Source organism: Pempheris klunzingeri, chromosome 12, assembly GCF_042242105.1.
Source record: "Pempheris klunzingeri isolate RE-2024b chromosome 12, fPemKlu1.hap1, whole genome shotgun sequence".
In the NCBI taxonomy this organism is placed as follows: Eukaryota; Metazoa; Chordata; class Actinopteri; order Acropomatiformes; family Pempheridae; genus Pempheris; species Pempheris klunzingeri.
This window is the reverse complement of record NC_092023.1, coordinates 18,432,799-18,453,416: the sequence shown is the minus strand read 5'-3', so window position 1 is coordinate 18,453,416 and position 20,618 is coordinate 18,432,799.

Sequence of the window (20,618 nt, the reverse complement as noted above, 5' to 3'; positions counted from 1 at the left end):
TGCACATTTCAACTAATTCCTACAATCACTTTTCAAGTCGACTTTGAGGACCCGTATTTCTGAGTGCATCAACAGAACAATCAGAATAACAAAGAACAAAACGTTGTATAATCTGTATAATTTAATAACTGATATTTTGACAGAATGTCCTCAAATTTTGTCGAAACCTGAGATTTGGATTCCATTAAAGGTGCTATGAATGTATCAACACCTAAGGGACCTTAGAGGCATTGGAAAGACAAACCAAAGGAATAGAAATAAAACAGATTTCGGAGGAGAGATGTAGTGATAGGAATGATATCTGAGCAGGCTGTACTGTATGTCACCATCACCTGTTCTCCAGGCTTTGACTGAGAGCTCATTTTGGACAGTACATTTGTTGAGCTCCCGCAGGTGAGAACAAAGATAAAAAGCTTTTTCTAGGAGACTTTTCATTCATCCTCTATTTTGCAAACAGCAGGTGTGCTAAGACATCCGAATGGAAACATGAAACCATGATGTGTTTGCGACTTGATTCCCTGTGAGTTGCTGTGCTTTAAATAAATGACAGATGTTGCTCTCACCGCAGGGACGGCGAAGGACTCTCTGAATAATTAATCATAAGCCTTTTTGGGTGCGGAGAGAAAAACAATTAAATTTGTTTGCTACTTCCTGCGTAAACCTTCAGCCCAGCTGCTGGAGTGTGGTCCAATCTATCATGTCCTCTAGGGGCTGGTGGGTTTGCAGCTGCATTGAACTGCGGGTAGGGATGTTCGGGCCATCTCTTTTTTTGGATGCCTTTTTTTCCCTCTGGACTCACCTTTAAGGTTAAAGCCTGTTAAAGTTAGCTTGTTTGACATGTTTTTTTTTTCATTTTTTGTGTATTAATCTCAGCTTGTGTCTGAGATGAAGAAGCAATTTCAGTTAAAAGAAGTGGCGTCATCGATGTCTGACCACTTCATGAATGAGCCTGGAGGTTACATTACCAGACCTGTTCTGACCTCTCTCCAGAGCAGCCTGTACAAACACCCGGATGGCCGTGTGAGTGAGTGTGTGTGGACAAACTCTGGCTTTGGCCAGGAGCAGCATGCAGAGAGATGAGGTAGTTGATCTACATGTGTGTACGTGATGCCAAGAGAGCAGATGGGAGCTCACACTGGCACAAGGCGAAAGTGTTGCCCATTTCAGATGGAGGAGGATTCCAGTGTGTATTGTGGAGGGTAAGATCAGGAATTCGACCACTGAAGATAAGTGCCAAATGACTCTGGCATCAGGGCAATCTGGAGAAGCATCCATGGGCAGAGCTGGGTCAGCAGCAGAGAGTGAAAATGAAAAACGAGCTGCATCAAACACGTGCACTGGACCAATCCACCACTACATGACATGTTTTATTAGCCTTGCAAAATATGCTGACAAGCGGTAAAGTTAGACCCAAGCTAATAGCTTGAAAATCTACTCTTAACCAGATGGAAGAGCTTACAGTCACGCAAGCTGTATTGATTTCTAATATTTGACTTTGTCAGCAGTTACAGGAGTAAACGCCGGCCTCCCTCCTCGGCTCAGGAGTGACGGTCATCTACACAGATTCGGTGCTCATCACACATAATCGCATGTGACTGGGACACAGTTGTCCTGCTTCCACAGTCCCACAGCAGATGCTCCCCTGCTGTGAGTACCACCATGGTCAGGATCACGTTACCCAGAATAGGGTCCAGTGTTGCCCAAAGCACAGCTGGTACAGCACAGGGGGAGGGGGAACTCTATCGACCGCGTGTGTAGGTCAGTCTGCGCAAAATATCAAATATCTGTTAGAGCCTTGGCCATCAGCTTCTCTGAAACAATGGATTGGATTTTCTGTTGGATACATTTTTTAAAAAGCTCCAGGATTGCAGGGGATTATTCATATTCATTATTCTGTCAATGCATTATTCAGAGTAGCTGTTGTTTGTTATCCTTGGTTCAATATCTTGATAGCATATTTTTCACTTTTAGCAGAAAGTTAGATGTATAGATTATTGACCACTGCTCAGGTATTACACACTGAGGACTGTTAAATAAAGGAGAATTCAGTAGGCTTGCCTTTGGTCTCGTCAGATAGTTAGGAAATCTCAATTGTGTTGTGTGCCTGTGAGGCATAACGGCAGGATTAGCTCGCTCACCTGGACTGCCTATCTGTGCAGCTCATCTCCCCTCAGCAGGCACTTTGAAATTCCCTCTCACTCACTGGGGAGCTGCATCTCACCCACAGCACAAAAGAAAGGAAAAGGAGAGGAGGGGGAGATGTGGAGGGTGGGGGGAAAGATCCTCCAAATCAGGAGGCAGTCATCTCTCTCCCCCATCTGCCTCCCAGCTCCCCGCGGGCCGCCACTTTCTGTCAGTCAAGTCACAGGTGACCACCCTCTTAGCTGAACCTGGTGGAGGCGACATTTTATAAGCTACTTGCCTGGCCTCAATAAAAATCAGAAAGGGTAAGAAAAAAAGAAGAAAAAATCATTTCCCAGAAAGGTCATAGCTGGCAGAAAAGCTTGAAATCTCACACGTCCAACGGAGACAAAGCCTCAGCAAAGCTCTTGTGTTGTAGGTGTGGGGATAAAAGGAAAACTCATGTCTTGTATTCTCTGTGTGTTGTCTTGCTGCCAAATTAGATAAAGAAACAGGAACAAACAGATAAGACAGGGCTTCTGAATTATCTTCATTTGCTGAGATGTCCTTGCCTGTTGTCCTTTTCAGCCTTCGAGCAAGAGCGGGTTCTGCTATCGATTCTCAATCGGCTGCTCCCAGAGCAAACAGCCCCGGCTGTGAGGAGGCATTCAAGGTGTGGGGCAAGTGGGTGGTTAGGAGCCGTTCAGGCCCAGATCTCTGTGCTGACTTCCCCTTTTTTTAATTTAAGATATTGATTATGCAAAGTTGCATTAGTCTGACCTGGTCTGTGTGGCTGAGTGGATGGGTTATTTTAGAGGGTCATGGGAATATTGATGCCTGCAGGGTGAATGGTAGGTGTGAAAGCGGGGGCGTATAGTACCAAATAACAAACAACCCCCACTGACCCATCATCAGCAATAAAAAGCTTAACTGGAGAAGCAATCGATCCTCCGTGTGAGAGAGGAGCTATAGAGACACTGGAAGGTCAAACAGAAAAATGGGTTTGAGCCTTTTATCCGTTGGCACAGTGAGCTCAGGAATGAGTGATGCCATTTACCTTCAACCTGGCCTGCTGGCATCAAACTGTTAAATAGAGTGCATGCTGTGTCCATGTGCCAGTAATAAGAACAGACCTATCATTATCTGACGGCATGCACTGTTGAAAATCTGCTTCTCGCCCATTGTGGCGACCACACTTTTGTTTGGAGTAATTTGTTTTTGACTTAAGATCATTCTCTACAGAAAACATGTGCGAGATATTGAAACGAGACAAAAAAAAAAAAAATTATCTAATCTAAGTCTAAGACCATTCAGTAGATGTCAGTCAGTTTTCCTGGCTGTCTCATAGCTCAGTGCACACCCAGTTTTTTCCATCTTATTCTCTAGGTTGTTATATATCCAAAAGAGCAGATGTGTCTCAATTCTGAACTGTGGAGCAGATGTGAAAATGTAATAAATGTCAGATCAGGAGGTCGCTTCCTTACAGTGAGTCCATAGTCTCTTTTTCCATACATTACATAATTTTGTAAGAGCTATCAGGACTAAGAGTCAGCAGCCATGCTGAAGACTCTGTGAGGTATACACTCAGCATCCAGTTTGTTACCAACCTAAAACTAGTACAATATAATACAACAGCACTGCCAAAATCCTGTTTCAGAGAGGTGCTGATTCATTTGAGTGATTATTTTGGATGCTGTAGTTTGTGGTGCTGTGGAACTGTCCTATAATAATAATAATAATAATAATAATGCATTTTATTTATAGGCACCTTTCAGGACACTCAAGGTCACCGTACATAAGACACATAAGACACCGCTGTAATGTGTACCAGGTCCACCATCTTACTTTAGCATGCTAGTAGTTTAAAACATAGTACAGTTTAGCCTTCAGTAGTTTTAAGCCAAAGTACTGGACAAATTAAAAGCCTGACCTGATGGTGGCACTAAAGAAAAAGTCAGGGGATCACCAAAGTTATTTCAATTCATCCTCAGGGGACCAGGAAAGTCTGGACTAAATTTTGTGACAATCCATCCAGAAGTCTGAGAAATGATGGAAAACTTTGACCTGCTGGTGGCACCAGAGGAAAGGTCACTGGGTCACAGGAGGAATAAGGGTTCATCCTCCATTACCAAGGATGCCTGCAAAACAAATTTCAGTCTTGAGCAAACTTGTGAAATAACTGACCAACCAAAATTCGGATCCTTTGAGCCACAGTGCTAGTGTGCCTATAAATGCCCTCTGCAGCAGGTAATTGTCTGTGATTACGGTATCTGAAATGGTTTGGATCAGTGTTTATATGAAGCTTCATCTCGTGGGCCCCACCTGAGGGATGTCTGTATATTTCTTTTTCTCACATTCCCTCATGGAGACGTGAATCAGTGATTAGCGTCTCCTGCTTCACGTGCCAGACGGCGACATCTATGTCTTTATTCAGCATGTCAACAAACATAATAAACGTTAATCTGCAAACCCTAATACAACATTTAAACCGGAAGATTTTGATTTGTGATTTTAATTAGTCGGCTTGATAGCAGGACTTTATGTTCACCAGGAGCAATGAAGCGAACACTGAATATTGGTATTTTCCTGAATAGTTCATTAACCGGTTCAATAAGTGCAAATTAATGTGCACTTCTTCCTCTTCCAATGACAGCTCATGAGGAAACAGAACTCCACCATTACACTGTAATGTGAAGATGGATCAGTTTAGCTGATACTGAATTTGCCATTAAAACAACACATGGTCGTAAACTTATTGAAGAGCCTGTTCATCTGCTCAGAAGTTAATTACCATTCTTTCAAAACTACATTCACCAATTTAATACTGAGATAATATGTAAGCTGTAAATGCATTACGCCATCATGCCCACACACTTTATGACCTAAGAATTATAAATGAAACCATTAGAAAAAAAACATGTATTTCATATTTGATTTCATGAAGCTTCTAACCTGCACAGCAAAGTAAAGACATGGGTGAAGAATTCTTGTCGACCTCTGACTCCAACCATTACATTGTATTGATTGCTTATGCAATCAGTAATGTACAACACAGTTTGGTTTAATGTATTTGCATAAAACAGCCGTCTCAAGATGAACAACCTTTAATCTGAGGGAAAAAAAACTCACTGCTCCAATCCTCAGACGTGCTGTTGTGTGTTATTTACTCACTTACTTACTCATGAGTTATTTGCCTTTGTTCCCCGGTGCAACATAACACTTTGACAAGTGCTCACCGTGCCGCCTGTGTAATTTATGTGTGCAATAACAGAAGCACAAAGCTCTGGTGATCTATACGTCGAAGACGAGCTAGTCAGCTTTCATTCTGCCAAGTCCCAGAGGTGCAAGAGATTCTCGCTTCCCCATCAGATTTACTGTACCTTTATTTAACATGCCATCCACCTCCTCCACTCAGCCTCTCTGTGCTGTACAGTAGTATGCTTTTCTCTTTTTTATCAATACGATTTTCTTACTCAATGTGGATAATTTTGCTTCATAGCATCTGTCAAATTTTGGAGGTCATTTGGTCATCTGTACGTAATTGGTATGGATTTCTTTTTTTACTAAAATCTAAATATTTTATGTATTGTCCAAACAAAAACTATTATAGATAAGAATAATAGAATAAGAATACTCTTTCTCATACTTTTCTGGTTGGCAGCTTGATGGTTTACAGTAATTTGTTACAATAGTTTGTTAGCAACAATGCTCCATCCCAACTTTGGTCCAGGCTGAAATATCTCAGCAGTTATTGGATGGATTACCATGAAATTTGTCCTCCTCCTGAGGATGAATTGTAAATCATTTGATCAGCAGACTTTAACTCTAGTGCCATCATCAGGCCATTGAGATTAAAAATCTCCTTTAAATGGGAGTCCTGGCCACGACAAGAAACCAAAAACAAGACGTGTCTCCAAAACTCAGGTTAAGCATCGACCCAACGATGATTCTGTCTCCAGGTGTTTCAGGATGGATTTAACAGCAGCGGCCAGAGTACGCCATCCTACCTGGGAGTGAAGCTCGCAGTGGTGAGTCAAGGCTTTGTAGCTCGTGATGAATTTAATAAAAGCATGAAAAGCTGTAACAATCATATGCAAAGCCTGGGCAGGAGCATATATATATATTTGAGGCCTGGAGCCTTGCTGCTCCTATGATGGTGCTCTTCTGGATGTTGTACCTGGGATCTGCTGGAGCCACTGTCCCAGTTTGTGGGTCACAGCCCTCAGTGCTCCGATCACCACTGGCACCACTCTTGCCTTTACTCCCCCACATCTTTTCTACTTCCTCTTTGATATTTTTTGAGCCTGCTGTGGCTCGGGATTGCTAAGTCTATCACCTCTGTTGTTCGTCAATCAACATCATGTCAGGTTGGTTAGCCATCACCAGTTTGTCAGTCTGGATCTGGAAGTCCCACATGATCTTAGCTCGGTCATTCTCAACCATTTTGTGTGGTGTCTTCCATTCTGACCGCGGGACATCCAGCCCACACTCAGCGCAGATGTTCCTGTACTCAATGCCAGCCACACCAACAGCCATTGTCCTTACAACCTTAACTAATGTGCTGTCACCGGTTAGATCATCAGAATTAGAAAAACAGCTTCAATCCCTGAGGAGCTATTAGCATTAGTGATGCAGCTAACGTCACTCATAGTTGCCTCAAACAATATAGCCTGCTATAGGTGCTCAAACATGGGCGCGGAGCTGACCGGCCTCGGGAGGTGGCGGTAGAAACGCAAGTTTCTGTCACATTTGTTCAAGTGTCTGTGAGAAGTCCCTGACGTCTGACGTTATCTGGCTGTATGTACATACGCACGCACTAATGCTTTTAAAATCAGTCAAGAATTGAAATTCCTCCAGCGTGCACCAGTTTCATCCATCTGGTTGAGACATATTGCCAACCTTACTGCATATCTTGCTTCATAATAGCCTGTGAAGGCTGAGTACATACATATGAACCTATAAAGCCACTGAATTACATTGTTTATTTGTGACAATCATATAGAGATAGTAATCATAGTTAGTTAGCAAGCTAAAAAGCAAAAACATTTCTCTTCTACATGTGCAGGAAATAGTCCACATGCTATAATAGTTGGCCGTTTCATTAAAACGTTAACATCCATTGTTGCTCACTTCGGATGTGTTGTGCCAATTTGCATTCGTGTTGTCATTTGAGCTCTTAGGGCCACCGTAATTTAGCCTCTGGCTGTAGACTTTCTCTCGCTGCAGGTCATATGATTATATGGAATGTGTAAAACTTTGGGGACCATTTAAAGAAGATTTGTGTCTGTTGTATGTGTATATCCTTGGCCTTTTCACAAAATCAAATAGTCATGATGGAGATGGGATGGAGGGAAAAGGGCCCAAATGCAGACAATAAGGCAGACAACAACAAGGCTGACGAGGGAAGTGAAGACAGGTGAATCAAACAAGGAACAGGTGTACACAATCAAAGAGGCAGGAAAACACACAAGGGCATGAAAAATGGTACAAAGACAAGAGATCTATAAAATAAAACAGGAAACGATGCCTGTAGAAGACTAGAAAACATAACCTGACAGGACCTGAGAACCAAACTAACTCAAAAAGTCCTTAGAATCAAAACACTAAGAAGAAGAGAAGCAGATCATGACAAAATATGTTGTTGTGCTATCAACACAACAAAAGAGCTTTCCAGCTGGACTGGCCTGTGACTGACTGTCTTGGACATTTTGTCCAGAAGGTACGTGAATAAAATTGTAAAATGACAAAAGAGCTTTTGATGTTTTGTGGTTGTAAGACGAACTGTTAGTATAAAGATAGGAAGCGTCTGAGATAACACGATGTGAGGTTCAGAGAATGGGATGGAGAGGGGAGACTATTTTTGTTCCTCTCTTTCCTCCAAATACGCTGCTTATCAACAAAGCCAGGTACCAATCTGCCTCCCTACCACTGCATTCCTTTGTGAAAAGGCCTCTAGCCAGGATATTCTGCAGCTGAATGTTACGCAGTCTCAAGCCAAGAACAGACACACACTCAAACAGAAAAAATATTTTCAATATGATCCCCTCTTTTTTTTTTTTCTGGTGGCACCTGCTTTCCTCCAGCTCGTGGTTACTGTAATTGTGCTCTTTCTCGTGCAGTCTCTAATCATCAGCCCCTATCTGCACACCATGTGACAAAGTAAATGGGCCGCGGAGAGGAGAAAGACTGACATTAAGTGCAACTGCAAGCCTTGTGGCAGCCCGTGTGTCTGCAAGCAGCTGGAGGAGCTCAAACCACAGCATCTGCACGGAGTGAGGTCAGGTTTCTTTCTCACCACCCACAATGCAGAGCTGCATGTTGTTTGAGTCATCGAGGGCCAAGGGCTGAAATGTAACAGGCCAGCTGGAGATTGAGCCAAAGTTATGCTGCTATTACTACTTTGTGTTCCTAGACTAATCTAGACCAAACTGTTCCTAAGGTTTAACATTAGTTTTAAGTTTGCATGTTTTATGTGTTTTACTGAATGTTTGAGATGATTCCACCGGGCCGACAGCCAGAAATGTCTGAGTGCACATGTTTACAACTCATCATAGTGTCTGCCATCGACAGTCTTCCTGTCCGTGTCCTCTGGTGTATTGTACAGCTCCAGCAAGCAGACACAACAAACAAAAGCCCAGACATGCACCTCACAGGTCGTTTTTAATGTGGGTTTACCCTGTTCAGAATAAACACATACAGTACATTTTTCTGAAGTAGTGGCTTTAATGATTTTTATTTTTTCATTTATGTATATAGTGTTTCAAGTGCCACTGTTAAGATAAAGAAGCCATGCTTCAACATTTAGAGCACTATTCCGAAGCATTGGAGAACTTTAAAGGACCTGGATATTTAAAACTGTGTGCTTATTACCAAAGCCCAGTTTGATGCACCTCATTTCACCTACAATTCATCTATTAAGACATCCTTCATTGTCTTCAGCAGCTGAAAGAGGAGAATCATGTACATTTTCTTCATCTCTGCAGTTTGTGACGTTCCTTTCTTTGTATTTCTGGGTCCAATTACTTTTTTTTTTTTTTTTTTGGGGTGTTTTCCCAAGAAGAATATTTCAGCAATGTAAAACATAAACTGTAGACCAGAGGGCAATGCAGCAACAATGCTTGTGTGTTTGTACTTCAAACCATGACGCACTGTTTCTAATTTGAAAACCTCAACTGTTTTCCACTGTCTCCCAAACTCCTCCACTGTTGCCATTGATAACAAGATTTCTTGTTGCTCTTTCACCTACGCATGCAGTAAACTGCTGATTAATGAAAAAACAGTCAGTTGTTGAAAGGCACTCTGGAAAATAGAGGAATCTGGTGAGGTCAACTCTGAAAGATAACATTAATCATTCTGGTCAATGCCATGCAGCTTAGCTCATGTTTAAGTTCAAGTCAATAACATTAATGCCAAAATCTAGAGTCAAATATTACTGTAGCTTAGGTGTAAGTGCTCATTGATGGCCATTAATAACTTTTGAAGCTGTTTGTGGTTGTGTTTTACTGGATCTATTATGTGGTAAGGCTGTTGTCCCCACCTCTAGCATATAGGGATTTAAACAGCTGAAGTGCTAAAATAAACACCACCGCGCAACAGCATGACTTAAAGGGAAGAACAAAACAAAAGGCGACGTATCCTCCCATCACACTTCAGTCTAGTATCACTTTGCTTGCCAGGCACTCTGAGGCATAGAAGCATTATAAAAGGATGAAGCCAGACTTAAAGTCTGGCTGTTGATGGGAACAAACATCCGCCCTGCTCCTCCTACGCTTCACACCAAACACACAACACACACGATCTAATGAACCACCATCTGGCACCACAGCAGACCTGGGCGTCTGCCCTGCATGGGCAACTCACAGAAACAAGTTCCCAAGTGGCTTCACCACCACAATACAAATTCTCAATGGAGATGTGGTTTTGGCTTTTTTGGCACTCAGAACAGGTTGAAAGAGACATCTTCAATATTGCTATAATGTAAGAATTAGTAAGTAAGTTATTTGTCTAGGAGCTAAAACACCAGCGATGTTTGCTAGCTGCAAAACAGGAGTGTTTCTAATCAAGAGCTCACATTTGTCCATGTGTCAGCATTGTGTTAACGTGTTTATGGTGCCACTAAAGTGCTCATTTATTCCATTTGGCTGTATAAAAAAAGGGCAGGTAATGGTAATGCATGCTTGCGCTGTAATAAAAGAGCTGAAATGAATTTCTCTGTGTGCATAAAGGCAGAGCGATGAGGGATCACGATACGAGTGGCTGAAGGTTTGCACATACAATAGGTCTAATTCAGCACACAAAGGCAGCACATTGTGCAGGGGAGATGTGAGCGATAGCAGAAATGAATAGCAATTGAAAGGTGTGAATGGCATCTCTCACTGAAAGCAAACATGCAGAGAGGCAAATAATCTTCTGATCCAGACTGTTCATGCTTGTTGTAGTTGGACTTTCTCACTGCTTCCATGTGAGACGGAGAGCTGTCGGCCGCAGCATTACAGCAGCTGGAGTTTTTTTGTCATGACGGAACAGAAAGGTCTCTTTTTGTCTACCTACCCTGCTGCCAAGCCCTGTACAAACTCTCTCTCTCTTTCTCTCTCCTTCAATATTGGGCTCGTTGTCACCCTCCAGGCTCAGCTGATGCTGGGTTTCCACGGCGACGGAGGCGTGAAATGTGCTCGGTAGCTAGACCGTACAGTATGAGTGGCCGTTCCGTCTCTTTTCTTTGTCTTCTGTCCATTTAGTGAGGCTCGTCTGGCTGGCAGCACCATCCAAATCAATACAGCTTGATACACACACACACACACACACACACACACACAAATATTGTGAATTCCTACAAGCAGCACAGAGCTCCTCGGGCCTTTTTGAATTTTTCCAGAGTAGAGATGGGAAGGTGAAGGGTCATCAGCAACAGGGATCAAAGACTTTGGTGCAGCCATTCAGAATTCAAGCTTAAAAAAATCACAACTTTTTATTATTATTGGTTGGAATTTGTATATATTTCTATCTATTTATCTTTTTGACGGCAAAGCAGCTGCAAAGCCAAGAGCATTTTACCAATGAACAGAAATCTCTTGTTGTTGACTTACTGTTGCTTGGGTGTGTGACTGTTTTCCTTTTCAAACCACTGGCTCAGCAGTAGCTCTAATGAACTGCTTATTGTCTTTGTGTAAGAGCCTGCTGCTGATTAAATGTGGTCATGGTTACTTGAGTTGTCTTGACTTCTTGGTCTTTGCCAGCTGCTTTTCACTGAGTCTGAGCCCTTCCACACAGACCTATTAGCGAATTCTTCTGCGGGCTTAACGTCACTTCTGAGCAGTGGGTGTAGACGTAATTGCTCTTATTTGGGCATTTTTCCAAATACTTCAGTAAAATATCACTGTGTAATATACAGCTTTGCCAGGATAATCCTGATTTAATTTTGGTTGGCTGATTAACATTCTATCTTGCTATCTATTTGCTGGGGGTTTCTCATGGGGGCTTTGTTACATTTTAAGCACGGTGAAGGTAAGAGAATTAGCCGGCATTACTGTGTAACTGATCTGATTTCAACTGGGAAACTCTCTCTCTCCCTCTCCCTCAAACCTCCCAGATCGAGGCAATCTGAGATCAGTGTGGTCATTGCTTTACTGTACTTGTCACCACAGTTCACTATGATGAGATGAATCAGAGTAAAGTTACGGGGAAAGTTAAATTCTTTAGGCTGGTTTGCTGAAAGACATCGGAGCTCTGAGCTCTAATTTGATATCAGAAACAAGGGTAACGTTACTGAAGGAGACGTCAAAACTACTTTTTTAATCTCTTCCTCTTGTAAAATAAATTAGTTTGAAGGAAGGATTCAACATTTTGGAAAATATGCTTATTCATTTTCTTGCTGACAGACGAACATTGATATCACTCTCATGACTGCTAAATATGAATCTACAGCTACCTCAGCATAGCATTAATTGTGGAAACTGAGACAAACAGTGAGGCAGTCAGCTGGCTCTGACTGCAGGAAACAAAATCTGCCAACCAGCACCTCTACAGGGTGCCAGACAGTAAGGTAGCCAGGAGCAGTAACTTCCCAGAGTGTTCGGCATATATAAACCCAAACTGGGACCCTTGAGTGTACCGCATGTACATGCATGCGCCATAGGCACTTTCATCAGCACGCTCACTGAGCACACCTTTCAACACCATGGACACTATGATCACATCATAGCCTGTGACACTTCCCTAGGACTCATAGTCCAGCAACAGCCTTGACAATGACATATTGATTGGCTCACATACAGACAAATCAGTTACTGAATTCAGATACATGGTGCTTTGTTTATGTTTTTATATTAGCTGAGGTAATAATGAGTGGGGCAATGTGGTAGTGAATGTTCAAAACTGAGACATTTAATTGTTTTACAGATATTTGTGCCTTTTTACCGCGACTCTGGACACCCAGCTTGAAACCAGGACAGTCCCGGACAAACCGGGATGATGAGGGAACAACATGTCATTTTTATACACTTAAGGTTTGGTACAAATTTAACAAACAAGATATAACACGTTGATTAGTGATCTTTAGAAGCTGGGACATGGAGTCTTACAGTCTGAGTGCTCAGCTAAGCTCGCTGGCTGCTAGCAGTAGCTGTATATTTACTGTACAGACAAGGAAGTGGTATCGATCTCATGTAACCCTCATGAGAAAGCGAATACGTGCATTTCATGAAATGCTGACCTATTCTTTGCATAACAATACAATTTGCCAGGCTTGTTTAAAGACCCACCAAGAGAGATTTCTGCTATTCTCACTCTTGTGTCTGTGAAAACGTAATGAGTTTAGATAATAATGAAGTTAAAATGATCTAATGAGGTCAGGAATGGTAGGCAGGCCAAGAAAAGGGTCCACCCTTCGCTAACTATTTTTATATTACCGTAGAGTCTGCAGACACAGCCCCAGTACCAAGCCAGCTGAATGAGGCCAGAAGAGAGAGGGTAACTCATGAAGACAGTTGGAAAGAGCAGTCGATGTTCGCTTGTGTCATGTTTTGATGAGGCATCACAGGCACTTCTTCTCTGCAGCTGAAACAACAGAGACTGCAGAACAGAGGAGCGAGTGAGGGAGGGAGGGGACATCCACTCAAGGACACAGAGGAAAAAAAAAAAGCATTCATATTTTGAGCCAGTTTTAGTTTTAGGTGGATGACTTTGCTTTCTCTCTCTCTGTCTGTCTGGCTTTGCCTTTCTCTCTCCCCTGGCTTCTCACTGGGCCCGAGGCAAAGCAGAAATCAGCTGATGTCTGCACAAACACAGTGACCTCCCCAGGTCTTGTGCGTTCTTGAACCAGCAAAGAAAGACAAAACTGCAAGAAAAGAATAATGGAGGAAAGAGGATGAGTTTGTTTGGGGAATTGTAAAAAGCACAAGGTAGCATTCGTGCTTTGCGTCGTTGATGGTACATTCCTAGATGTCAGACAAGAACCCTTGATGAATAAATGTCTTACTACTTCTCATTAACAAATGCCATCCCAGAACATGTTTAATAAATACGGGGGTCAGAAAATGCAGGTATCGAAACACTAGAAGGTGACTGATGGATGAGGAGTACATGAGAATGATCTGAGGGCACAACCCAGTGTTTTAACTACAAATGTTGTTCTGTGGTGGTAACCTTTGTTTCTTCTATTTTTCTGCTTTGCCAGTTGTGTTATGGTTTGATGACACAAATGGCAGATGGGGCCCACAGGTACGATCCACTCACCTTTATGTCACATCACATTTAGGTCAGGAACGTTCAGATGTACAACAGGTCACTAACCATGAACAAATGGACATCTCTCCATTCATATAGCAGCCTGTGTAGGTGGATGTACGTGTGTGTGTGTGTGTGTGTGTGTGTGTGTAGTGGCTACTGTGAGCATATACCGACAGGGAGGGAAACAAAGGTCTAAAGCACTTTTGTGTTCATCTCTATAATATCTGGTCATGGTAACCATTCGTTGGGAAGTGTGTTGATGTCAGCATGTTGATTAAGGTATTGGTGAGACATGAAATACAATACAGCAGTCCAGTTTAATTTGTGTGTTTAAAAGCTAATCGGCTACTAAAACACTGTGAAGTAATGCAGTAATACAGACAAGATTTTACAACTCTGGAAAGGTTACCACAGGGGCAATGATTTTAGAAATGCAATGATCATGTTACCAGTAATCTACCAAGAATGTGCCTGCATGTATGTGATTGGTACGCGCTGCTGCTGCATCTGGACACATCTTCAGTGGATCAAAACAGTACCAGTAGTCTGAAATAGAAACGTAAAACTCCAATTACAATCACACTAACCGCAGTAAGCCTCTGACATGACCACACATCTACGGCAACACATTAGTTCACCTGGAACTCTGAAGTCAGTTTCTCTCTGCCATAGAAACTAACATTAGCTAACTAATGCATATTTCTTATCAGTAGCTTCCATGTATTAGCCATGAATGTATTACATAAACTAGATACCGAAGGCAAATATTGCATTTTCTGTCCAGTGAGACCGGCTCACCTGATGTATATGCCACAAAAACATTTCTGGCTCCTGGGTTAGGTTCCAGGTTATGTGGCCCACTGAATATTTGTAATGTTCATCCCATCATTGGTTCGCACTACAGCAGTGACTTCATTCAGCAAAAAAAAGTCTTTTTATGGGCTTTTGAAAAGTTTAAGAGTAAACCCTCATGACTTGAAAATATACAACACAAAGGGTAATAATTGGCCACGATTATAGCTGGAAGTGTCCTGTCAGCGGTTTTGCAGACGTCTCTTTTAACAGCGGCGCTCTATGGAGAAATTCTTTTTGGGCTGCAGGGGAATTTTTGCTGCAATACCATAAATAGCACTGGGAAAAATTGGAAGCAAGGCTGAGCAGCGGTCCGGTACCCAGCTCTTATAATACATCCATGGTTAAAACCAAGAACTACTGCCATTTGGGGGGGGAAGAACTGGCACCATGAAATCAGTGAAAAAAGAGTGATATGAAGAGAAAAATGGAACCTAGTCACTGGAAAAAGGAGAGAAAAAATCAAAATCTAATTAAATAATGATACTCTGTTGTATTTTTCAGTGTCTGTGCTTGTTTCAGTGCCATACAACTTTTTACAAAGCAAGTGTTTTAATGCCAGTGTTTCCTTTGTTTTCAACGCCAAATTTTATTTTCAGTGCCAAAATCTGAAAACACTGTCCTGGCTCCATACTTGTCACCCTGTCTCTTTTTGTTTTTAAACAATACCTTTTCCCACCAGAAGAAGGAGATGCTGAGTGTGTGAGTGCTTTTTGTTGGCGTTGACACCAAAGAGCACATTTACCCTCAGGGCTTGTTAAGTAATAGTCAAAGGGTCAGTGGTTACATAATGGGCTTAGGGCCAATGTGGTTTTTTTGTGTTTTGTAGTATGTTGCTACACAGAGGCGATTTGCTGAGGACAGATGGACGTACTTTAAATGGTTGGTGTTTCATGATGTTTGATTAACTTTCAGTGTAAACTACTTTTTTTTTCTTTTTTTTATCTTCTTATGTGGTAGTGTCTTTATTAAATGTGCAACTGTCACAGCCTGTGGAGGAAAAGTGTAGAACTGTCTCCTCTGAAGGACGTTGGCTGAGAAAGCATGAAGAAAAAAAGACCACTGCTTTTATACTGGAAAGACACATCTATCAGTTTTGATCCATATGTGCCACCGCTTCTTGATTGATATGTTTTACCCATGTGTCCTTTGGCTGAATGTGTAAGAGAGACAGAGAGGGGTGGAGGGAATCTGTCGATTGTGGCCCGTTGGTTCAGCTCTAATCCACCGTGTCAAGTTGGAGGTCTGGGTTTCATTCCAAAGTCCCACCGAACAATTAGCACCTGAGCCCATGACAAATATAATACACAACTGTACATGACCCAAGCGGCACACAAAACATATAATCTATCACACTGAACATTTGCAGGTAGCAGTGTGTTGGGTGAAATTTCGATCTCACCAAATGTCTACTGCTGGGTTAGAGCCAAATGTGTTGCTTCAACCAAATGCAGTTAAATGTACCAAAAACTAAAGAGATTTTCCCTGTGTCCCTACCTTGTGACTAACAAATCAGAGGCTGGTCGTGCCTTAACCTAACCAATCAGTGGCGGGGGAGAACTCACCTCTGGCTCCAAAATCAAGATGGCGACAGCCGTTAAAACAACATGTTGACACCCACATTGTCAAATTCAAGGTTTCAAAACGGCAGCCCACAAACCAACAGGTGAGGTCAGAGTGGCTAAGTGCACTTGTTTTATACAGTTTTATACAGAGTGTGGTATTACACTCTTTTCCTGTACTGGACACTGATCAGAAAATTACAAATAATGGTCAAATAATAGTTGAAACGACAACTGTAAAATGTTTGCCTATAATTAGTGTATCTATTATTTATTTTTTCCTGCTTGTATGACATAGCTGTCATCCAAATGGCACATATTAGTGAGCAGATTCTTCACAGAGCTGGCAGATGAAAATCATTAGTGGCATTTACAACACAGCGTATGATCTATGAACAGACACAGAAGCCACTAAATACGTCACACGTCCTTGTTATTCCAGCACCTGGACATCAAAGAAACCCAACAACTCCCTTTTCAGAGCCATCTGTCATTGTAATTCTGTCATTAATATTTTGGTAAGACTTTCTAAACGGACTGCATGGGTGTCTTCTATGTCAACAATAACTGGTTCATGTCTCCTTGCAAGCTTGTATTTCATCTCCATCTTTTCAACCAAGAGACAAACAATTGATGAAAAGCTTCCCCCCTCCTGATTTATTTTTAAAGAAGTTTGGAGATGCACATTTCATAAAGCCAAGAGATTTTCCTCATGAGGCGAAAGGCAGCAGAAGGCAGACAGAAAGGCAGTTACGTCACGTGTGCTCCCATCAAACTAACTGCTGTCCACCCACACAAAGACGGCAGGTATAATCAGACTGTCAGTCAGCGGGAGCAAGGGCAAACACGTTTCACAGTCGGACTAAAATGAATGCAGATCATGGACTTATCTATGCATGTAGGTCAGAAAAACAGCAGCAATAGCATACCACTGGATTATGGATAGAAACACCTCCACCCGGATCCATCTCCATGTTGATGCTGAGAAGGTGTAACTGAGTCCTCCTGTCAGAAGGCTAATCCCTCACAGGGACAGATTTAGCTGCCGCGTCTCATCAAGCTTTCATCTGAGTCCAGAGCTGATGTCACCGAGACTGCTGCCCTTACTAACAGAGTTATGTTAAGAGCAAACAGCTTCACACCTGCTCGGCAGCAACACTGAACTGGCGCGGCCGTTACAGAAGATGGACGTCTGCTAGGTTAATGAGTCGAGATCTCCGAGGAGGCTCCTTCCTCACCACCAAAGAGCACTGGGAAGATTTGGAGCAGGTCAACTTCCAGATTCACAGACTGTCAAATGCCAGCGGGGTGCGTTGGTGATGAGGAGATCTGAAGCAGCCTCAAAGCTCTGATCAGTCATCCCCTCCCCAAACCCCTTAAACCCCCTCTGATGCCTGCGGGGCTGTCTGCGGACGCCCTGCACACCACGCGCAATTACCCTTTAAGCTGTTCCCAAGCACAATTACCTTTGCTCCTTAGCAGAGCAACACATGGTATTGCAATAACGCAAGGAATGGTCATTGATGGCTTGTGTGTGTGTGTATTTGTGTGTGTGTGTGTATCTGTGTGTGTGTGTAGGGGTGAGGAGTGTTGAGTTAGTAACACTACCCTTTATCCTGTCTCCCGGTTGGAAAGACCACACTGTGATCAAAGTCTCTTTGAAGGTAAAATGCCAACTCCACTTTAGTGATTTTTTTTTTTTTTTAAATCTGACCGAAAATTCCCATCAGCCTCAGCTGTACCTTTGTTGCACGGTAACATGCTAAATGAGGACAGCGGACATAGTAAACATTAGACCTGCTAAACACCATCATCTTTGTCATTGTCAGTGTAAGAAAGTCAACATGCTGACATCAGCATTGAACTCAGAGCACTGCTGTGGGAGAGCACAGCGTCACACAGCTGCTAGCGTGATTCACCAATCATAAGACTTTGTTTTTCACAGGATCATTCTAGCCAAATGAAGGGTCAGTTTTGCTTATTACACATTCAAACTAATCAACAATTAGTGCAGGCAGAATTGAAGTCAAGCTCAAAATGGATTTTGATCTGCAGCTTACCAATCTAGTGAAATAAGCCTGTATTGTTCACAACCCTTGTGATCATCTGAATGCTCGTGACTTCTAGCCTTCAGGTCTGATTGCAGTGATGTTGCCTTGGTGAGTTCACAATCATAACAGAGGGAACGGTGGCCAAAGCAACAAAAAATATTCCCCAAGCTGTAATAAACCGTAATGAACATTTAACTAGAGTAGAATTTTAATGTCCACAACTGTGTAGATGGTGTCTGTGAAGTGGGGGGGGAGTGTGTGGGTGAGGTTGAAGAGTAAAGAGGGCTTTTGCACTCATGCATGTGCCTCTCCACATGCACTTCCTTTGAAAGCTCCATGCATGGCTTGATGCCATCAATTGTTAGAGATGGTGAAGTGATTAATTTCCGTGTCAGGTCTTGGGCTGATTGGACAACTCTTTGGGGAGAGTTGGATTGATTGGTTCCTCTGTCTGTATTGCTGCAGCGGTTGTGATGGTTGGGGGGCGGGGGGGGGGGGGGGCACGGTCGCTCTCTCTCTCTCTCACTCTGTCTCTGTGTCGCTCTCTCCCCAGAGATCACACACAAATTAATACAAATCAGAGACCTCTTCTCTGCACAAGCCTCGTCGCTCACCTTCCCCCCAGGTAGGAAAAAGGAGAGGAGGATGTAGCAGGTGCAGCCAAGTGCAGAGCAATTGGAAGAGAAATGATTGGAATATAAGAGAGTGAGTGCCTTTGTGTTTGAGAGACAGTGTGTGTGTGTGTGTGTGTGTGTGTGTGTCAGAGAGAGAGAGAGAGAGAGATAGAGATCAGAATAAGAGCAGATATGGAAAACTATTATCAGAAAGCCTTTGAAAAACATACGGTGCTCCAGTTGTGCTACTGGCATCTGTGTTAGTATGGATAATGTGAGTTTTTAAATCTTCAGACGTCATTTTGATCACAACCTTTTCACATAATACGGTTCAACAGGTTGCTAGAAACCTTGTTGAGCAGACTTAAGTTAAACATTTTCGCCTGGATGTAAAAACATTAACACCACTCACATGAAATCCATGTGAATCAGTATAAATAAGCATGAGCACATGTATAAACCAGTATAACCTGGTTGTGTATGGTGTTTGTCATTAACAGCACAGTGATGGTTACAGAGTGACCCCTTCTGGTGTGATGCCCAGTACTGTCTGCTCTGCTGTGGGGACCGTGTGCCCAGTGCTCCCAGTCTGACGCAGTGGTTTGTCCTGCTGTGTCAGTATCAGACGACCACTCAAAGCCATTTGTTAGGCTGCTAAATTACCATCTTAAGGAGCCTCGCTGCTGTTTAAAAAGGCTGTCTTTGCCCTGCTCTGTCTTTTTGTGCAGGTATTTCTTCTTTAGAAATGTGAATTGACTGTAGAATGGATATTAGTTAGCAATTAACCGCAGAGTAAGAGTCAAAGCTTACATTTCAAAAGAAAAAGTATTACAAGGCATTTTACATAAAGAATAAAGTATATTTGATGAGAACCACTTTCCTAAATCCCCTTTGAATGCAGCTTTATTATGTTTTGTGTTGCCTCACTGAACTCATATGGTCCATTACTTCTAAGTGACACGTTTTTATTGTTTCAGATCAGCCTGATATCTGATATCTCAGCTTCTACATTGAAGTTATCAAGATTTCTAAAATGAATATATTGATTAAATTCAACCCTCTAGTGGGTTTTGTCTTTCTGTTCGACCATCATTAATGCACAACAAAAATCAGATTTTACTGGGCAGAGCTCTATTGATCTTTCCATCACACAATACTGTTCAAATTTACCATGTGATCCTCTCCATTACATTAACAAGGGCTGACATGTCCAGTTTTACCAGTGAACAGCAGATATCTGCGGTTGTTGTGTGTCCGTGGTGAACGTGGTATCATACATTTTGTTAACTGCGTGAGACCTTGTGTGGCGTTAATCCTCAGGGGACAATAGCGACACTTCAGATTGACAAATCCTTTTCATCTCACTTTCATAACACAGTATGTCATTGTGGAGAGCACCTCACATAAACCGTAGCCTTTAGCCCATGTCAAGCACAGCTCTGTGAGAATAACCTTGGACACTCTTCTTTGATGCTGCAGAGACATGGTTATTAGCAGCCTGGTGTCTGTGTCAGAACTGATCTAAGTCTAGTAGTTTTCCCTCTGTCTGTGGTAGTATATGAGCCAAAGCTATTGAATATAAATGTATATTCATTATCTATGATAAATCGGGTAGCTATGCAGACACCATGTACTGAATCACAAAGAAAAAAACATGACACACTAGGTGCGTAATCAGCAGTGTTGTCCGA